This window comes from Panthera pardus, unplaced genomic scaffold (genome assembly GCF_024362965.1).
Source record: "Panthera pardus isolate Hobbes unplaced genomic scaffold, ASM2436296v1 HiC_scaffold_17, whole genome shotgun sequence".
In the NCBI taxonomy this organism is placed as follows: domain Eukaryota; kingdom Metazoa; phylum Chordata; class Mammalia; order Carnivora; family Felidae; genus Panthera; species Panthera pardus.
In genome coordinates this window covers 54,552,539-54,559,761 of record NW_026526732.1, presented here as the reverse complement: position 1 = coordinate 54,559,761, position 7,223 = coordinate 54,552,539, and positions in this window count along the sequence as shown.

Sequence of the window (7,223 nt, the reverse complement as noted above, 5' to 3'; positions counted from 1 at the left end):
GCCTTTGCCACGGTCCAAGACAACGAGCTTTTTGTGTTTCTTACTGGTGGCCAGCACTTAACAAAATCAATGGAGAGCTCCACTCGGAAAGGATGAAAAATGAGGGCTTGATCTTACCATTTAAAGGATATTTCCCAATACTCAGGCACATGGCTTTTATGAGGCTCAAACATGGCTTAGAAACTTGCCTTTTCGGTCTGAAGGCAGGTCATTAAGAGAAATCATTACATCGCTTTCCCTGTCTCTGTCTCTCTCTCCATTTTTACTTTGGCACCCTCCCGGCTTTTCCTTGGCTTCTGATTTCATCCCTCTTTTAGATTCTCTATGCCTTCAGTAATTTATGTGCAAGATATTTTCCCAACCTCCAAATGTTTTTCCATTTGGCAAACCATGTCTCTAAGCTTCCACACAATGTAACCGTAGAGTTCATTTATACTAGAAAACATAAGCTTGGTCAATGGAAAAGCCTAACAAGCCAGTGTCGGTGACCCCGTGTGCCTGGGCCACAGCGCAGACGGATTCTCCAGGCCACCCCAGGGATGCAGGGGGTGGGTGTCGGGGAGGAGTGTCTTTTCCAGGTTGCCACAGATGCTTGGTTTCTACCCTCCTTGTCTCTGAAAAGGAAAGAATTCCTTCCAAGCCTCTTTCTCGTATAGTTTTTGGAAGCGTCAGGGCACCATATGGAGAATCATTTCACGATTCTCCTGATGGCTTTTACGTGAGCAGCTATAAATTGGATGATTTCCTTCAGGTCTGATATCCCTGTAGTACCTGCAATGGATTGTTGGGAATAGTCACTGAATATGTTAGTCCTGTGCCGATTTTGATAGGAAAGAGAACCCAGACCCCCTTTTGGTAGGGGACACTGTTAATTTGGGAAGTGATGGGGCGGGGTGGGGAGGGGGAGCGTGCCTTTCCAATTGGTCATTGGGGTGCTTCACCCCCATTGACTTTTTCATTCTAAAGTCATGGATTTAGGATTGAGGCAAAAGTTGAGGCTAATGCCTCTTCCCTAATGCAGTGCTGGCCTCTCCCCAGGGCTCTTAATAAGCCAAGCCCGGCTGGGCTGCTCTGTGAGAGACAGAAGGAGCTAGTGGGTGGGACTTATGTCCAGGCACTCACAGGGCATATCTAGACAGCATTTTGGCCTCTGAAATATGAGGTCTATTCACTGAGATTCTGGACACCTTTTCTTCCTAAATAATAGCCGTGCAATGATACAAACTTCCTGTGTTTTACTTTTTTAAAAGGTGGCTCATGAGCTGCTTGACCCAATATTCTGTTGATTTAATAACAAATTAAAGGCAAAGAATCATTTTAATAAGGATAAGACTGTAGGCGCATCTTTTTAGGGTGTTTATTTTGCTTGGATAGCATTTCCTTAAGTCGTCGAATTTCTTGGCCCTGTATATGAGTGCCAGGAGAGCAGAGGTTGGTTAATATAGTCTACTGAACCCTCAGTGAATGAGGAATCAAGCCCTTCAACTGTTTCCCAAGCACGTCTGGGTAGAAAAAAGCCAAAAACCAAAAACAACAACAACAACAACAACAACAACAAAAACCATAAAAATCATAGTGCTGAGGATTGGTTGGCTCTGGGAATTCATTCACTTGGATGTATTTTTAGGCTTTTGTTTATCTTTCTTGATTGATAAAGTAATTATCAAAATGCGTTAGAAAATAATAGCCAACTGGTGAGAAAAGGAACAGTTGGGGGAAGCAAAGCAATGGAGGAAAAGCATCCACAGACGGTACTTCAGGCTTTCCAATGAAATTCCATGAACATTCTTTGTCTCTTTTGCCTTTCCCTTCTTTGGGACCGGGTGCAGGATCAAGCCTCCCCCACCACACAGTGTCTGATTAACTCCCCAGGAAAGGCTGCCCTCGGCTTCCTTCCTTCCTCCAGTTCCCCACCTCCTTCCCCACCTTTTTCCATCCCTCTCAGCTCTGAAGTCTGCCACAGGCCAAACAGAACCCCAGCAGATGTTTGTGGTCTGTGTGCCAAATGGGAACCTGAAGGATGAACCAAACACCAGTCCCGCTGAGAGGTGGCACCAGGCCATCTGACATTAGAAACACAGAACGTCGGTCCATCCAGCAGGCTGGGTCCTCCAGGGAGCAGAAGGAGGGCTAGATAATTAGCTGGCACAGACTGTGCATTGGCCCATTGCTCTGCCTTCTGAAGAGCACACAGAGGCCTTTCACGGAGGCTCAGGGAGGTTGGGCAAGACCCTCCATGAACCCACCACCCTGGCTGGCCATGCTGGCTCTGGCCTACAAGCCACAGCGCCATGTGGCACCCTTGACCATGGCTCCCGGCACAAGACCGAGCAGGAGGTTAAGGACCACTACCGTTGGAAGCTTGGAAATGCCATGTGGCTCAATAGACATCCCTGCCTCCCACACCACTGCAGGACCAAATGAGGAGAATGGACCGAGTGTGGATGTATGGATGGAAGATCTAAGCTTCTGTCTCAGCTCCACAGTTTACTGATGTGTGCTGTCGGCTGTATTGGTTTTTAATGTTTCTGAGGCTTGGTTTCTCCATCAGTCATATGGGGATTATAATACCTGCCCAGGATTCAATGATAGCAGGTATGCTAGCTTACCTTTCCCGGCTCAGCTCTATCTAGCAGGGGACCCCTGGCTGAATTCAGCCAATGGGAACTCGGGAGGAGGCATTTCTTTCCCCCTCTCTCTTGCCTCGGGCAGCTTTCTATCCTCTGTGACTCCAGTCCCCTCTAGAAAGCCCTTAGTATTGCAGCTCCCATAACAGCTTCCTCCCTTTGTTCCTTCAGCCTCAGGGTTACCTCACTGTCCCCCATCCAGCTATTCAGCTCACGGTCCCCAGTGCAGCCAGTCCCCTTCATTGAATCGCCTTGCATGTAAATGTCTGAGGTGCTTTCTATTTTCCTGACAGGACCTTGGCTGATAGAGTGTGTGGATGTGCAGACATGTCGCAGGCCTGCATGCAAACAGACCCCCTGAGGATCTCATTGCACAAAGTCTACTCCCCTGGCCCTTCTCACCCTAGGCATCAGAGGTGGGGCTTTACCCACGAGGTCGGGATCTTCCTACGCCACCTGTCAATCTGAAACAGTTTCTAGAGAGGTTCTTCAACTTGGGGTGTTATACAGCCAGAAAAAACTGGGGTATTTTTGTAATGTTTATTTTATTTTGACACTGTGAGCAAGGAGGGGCAGAAAGAGAGAGAGAGAGAGAGAGAGAGAGAGAGAGAGAGAATCCCAAGGAGGCTCTGCACCAAGCAGAGCCCAGTGTGGGGCTCGGTTTCACAAATGGTGGGATCATTACCTGAGCTGAAATCAAGTGCCAGACGCTCAACTGACTGAGCTACCCAGGCGCCCCTGTCATATATTAATTTAAACTGTATACTGTGATAAAAAGTATCCAGTGGCCTTCCGGTATGTCTTCCATTTACTCTCTGCTAAGGAGCATGTCGGTGATGGGGTCCGGTCTGTCCAGGCTCTTCTAGGTTTGCTGACCTTTTTCTGTGTCTCCCACTGTTTCACTTCAGCTAGTGTTTTCTCGCTTCCCAGCCTTGTCCTCCATTTCAGTGAGCGAGTGAGTGTTGAGTCGTGTCATCGTACTACCGCAAAGGGCTGTCTCTGTCGAGCTGCCCGCTCTGTCCCTCCCCGCGTTTTGCTCTGCCCTCAGTGCTGTTTCTCTCTGTCTGCCTTCTATCTTCTGGTTCTGCTGTGCTGTGGGGATAGAGAAGGTTGCACTCCACTCCTTTTGGCAGGAAGAGGAACTTCCTCATTGAGGTCAGGATTGAAAATGAATTTCCCCATTGGGCAGAAAGAAGGAGGCCCATACTTCCTGTGTAGTGTTATTAATTGGCCGCCCCTCCCCTGCCTGTGGCTGTTCTGGATCAGGACTGTGGTGCTTAACCATTTCCTGCCCCAAACTGGGGAGGCTACGAAGGCACTGTGTGAGCGATAAAGTACTTTCTAGTTAATTATTAGATTTTGTGGACCATCACTCATTGGGTATTGAGCTACCTCAGCTGGCCCTGCCTCTGCCACAGGGGAGACCTCAGGGTCCAAGAATCGTCCCCTGGGAGCAGGAAAACCAAGTCCAGAAGGAGAGGGACAGGGGCTATGGAAGATAGACAGCAGTGTCCTTGCCTGAGGAGCATACTTAGTGCATCTTTCTCACTCCCATCCCCACAGACAGAATTACAGTATCTCATCTCAGATGGGCCTCGAAAGACATTCTTTACAGGTAAGGCCTCTCTCTTCTCCTTTGCCTAAAATTCATGTCATTCTCATCGAAAGTATAGTAACCTGATGACATGGGAACATTTAAAACCTATCTGTGACTTCACAAATGACATTGACACTGAAGTGTGGAGTTGGGAGTCCTTAGGTTGGTATGTTTGCACATCCCAAACTTCCTGGATTGCATTCCTGTAACTTTGGAGTCATCTCTTGCTCACAGAGTCATAGATCATAACAGTTTAGAGCTGGAACGGACTTTACCGTTCATGTTGTTCAACGCACCCACTTACGCACTTATGCACATGGGGAGACTGAGAAAGGCTGAGTGTCTTGGCAGGTAGCTAGTGACTGCCAGTACCCAGATGAGAACCTGGGTCTTCATGGACTCTCAATCCAGTGCTCCTTCTATCGGCCACCACAGCAATCAAAATTAACTACTGGTTTTGCAGCCTTGATGGGTGTGAATTGTGTTCCACAGAAGCAAAGCCCAGAGAAGATTAATGGTGCACTGGTAAATGTTTAACTAAGGGCTCTCTGGAGGAAAAAATGCACACACACACACACACACACACACACACATTTAATATACATTTTTACTGATATGAAGGATGAGCAGCACACAATTTACAAATAATAATAAGGTATGCATTCTTTGTTATAAAAGGGATTCTCACAGAATGCTTTTGTTGATTTTTGTTGAATTCTTGTACCTATACCTGGTTTCAATTGCTGAATGACTATTCAGTGATATTTCCCTGTATGGTAACATATGAGACAAAAGTAAGACCATAGAGACACAGGTTGGAACTTTGCTCATTCATCAATGACACAAGTGACTTCTTTTCTAGACCAAATTCTACTTTTCGAATACTAGAACAATATTTCCTCAAATTTTTGCGCTATCCACAAAGTAACAGCCGTAGATATGACACGTTTTTAAGTTAAATTCTCATTATTAACATTTTCCATCACTTTCTTAAGTCCAGACAATTAACACAATCGTAAACCAAGCCCTGATTTCTAGCATACGCTGATTTCTGTGGTGTAAATATTTTCACCACAATCGATTGCAAGCTAACAATGTGACACCATTGAACTTGGAGTTGGCAAGACCCAGGCAGTGCCACCTCATTATGCAATATTTCCACTGTTTGGATATAACAGGTATGAATAACCTCAGGAGCACAGATAACAGTATAATGTGGTAAAATAATTGGGAAGTGATGAGTTTGGGGCATCTTTTAATTTTGTGTTTAGCATTTCTTATTTGATTGTAATGCATGTAATTTAATATCTAATAATGTCTGTATTTAACAAAATATTCCTGAAATATTCCTGAAAATGGAGAATTGGCTCTCGTGAGCTGACAGGACGAGGCCCCAGCACATACCAGCAGAAGACGGGTAGAATGGTCCTGCACTTCTCAATGTCTGCCCAAGGCCACTGGGCGGAGGCCATGGACAATGGCCATCTGGGTAAGAAGGTCTGGGCAGAACTCAGGCTGAGGGATTCAGGGCAGATTTAAGAACATGGATTAGATCCCATGTAGTAAGTAACTCAAGGTGTTTTCTTGGTACATCTTTCTAAAAGCTCCTGGAAGTAAACAGTTTTCAATATTAAGGAAATTTAAATATTAAAGAAATTGAAAGGAAAAAGGGGGGGAAAGGGGAAAGAGAAATAGGAAGGAAAACAAGGACTATTTTTTTTTAATGTCCTTTATTCAGAAAATGATTTGTTGACACAAAATCCCAGGCTCGCTTTTGTGGACACCCCCAGCCCTGCCCACATGTGCTCTGTGGACAGTACCGGCCCCACCCGTGGGCACTCCTTCGGTGAGGACCTGACCTCTTACTGCTTTGGAAGGAGAGGATGAGATTACCAGAGCTTTGGATCCATTTTTGGATCAAATGAAAACGGCAGGCTAATCCTTAGTGTGCTGCTCTCCTCTTACAGATGCTGGCCTCACTGTCGGGGCGGGGCTTCAGGCCTCTAACCGCCCCAGCCCCAGGACAGCATCGGAAAGTCACACGCAGCCCGGGATGCCCGCAGAGCCCCTCCTGACCTCAGTCACCTGGTGAACCCATCTCTCCAGATCACTCTGGCGTCCCTTTCTCCGTGGAGCCTTCAGGGATGATGTCCCCAGGCAGTTTCCCACTCTCTCCTCCTTTCTGCCACAGCATTTGTTGTCACTCACTATGTCTTTTTGTTCACTCGTCCTTGTTCCCAAAAAGACCGTGGGCTCTTTGAGCGTCTTCTCTGGTCCGTGCCGAGTGCACAATGGTGTCTCGATAGATCTTAGACGCTAGATCACCTTGTTCAGTCATTCTCAAACATCTATGCCTGAGAATGACCCGAAGAAGGGGTTCAAATGCAGATTCTCAGACCCCAGCTGAGCAATTGTGAAACCTGGGTCTTTAATTAAAGATCAGGCAGTTGTGACGCACATATGTTCACAACCCACCCTTTAAGAAATACAGATTTGTTCAAACTTCCCATTTTGCAGGTGGAGAAACAGAGGGCTGGGGATGCAGTCCTGATTCAAGACCCTTAGCTACTTAGCGCAGTGGGACAGCATGGTACTTTGAACTAGAACTATCTTAAATTCTCATGAAGTGAAGTAAGTGAACCACAGCCACGCTGAGGATTACTATTCGGAACGTTAAAAATACCGTGAGCTAAAATAATTGCATACCACACCTTAAAACAAGGAGTGACAAGACTCTCCAGGGCCAGATGCCTCTGCCCGCGGTCCACGATGAGATGATAGATGGTACCTTTCTTCCTGTTACTGGCAGGGTCTCCTTAGAATTTGAAGTGTTTTCTTGCTGACGCCAGAACAATGACTTCTGCCTCTAAAGTGTCATTTGCCTCAATGGCTGCCCAAAGAGGCCATCTGGCACAAGCTCTAGTGCCCGCGGGTGCACCCTGCCCACCTTCGGAGGCTGTCAGTTTGCCGCCGCAGGCACAGGGCCCTGAAGAAGAGCC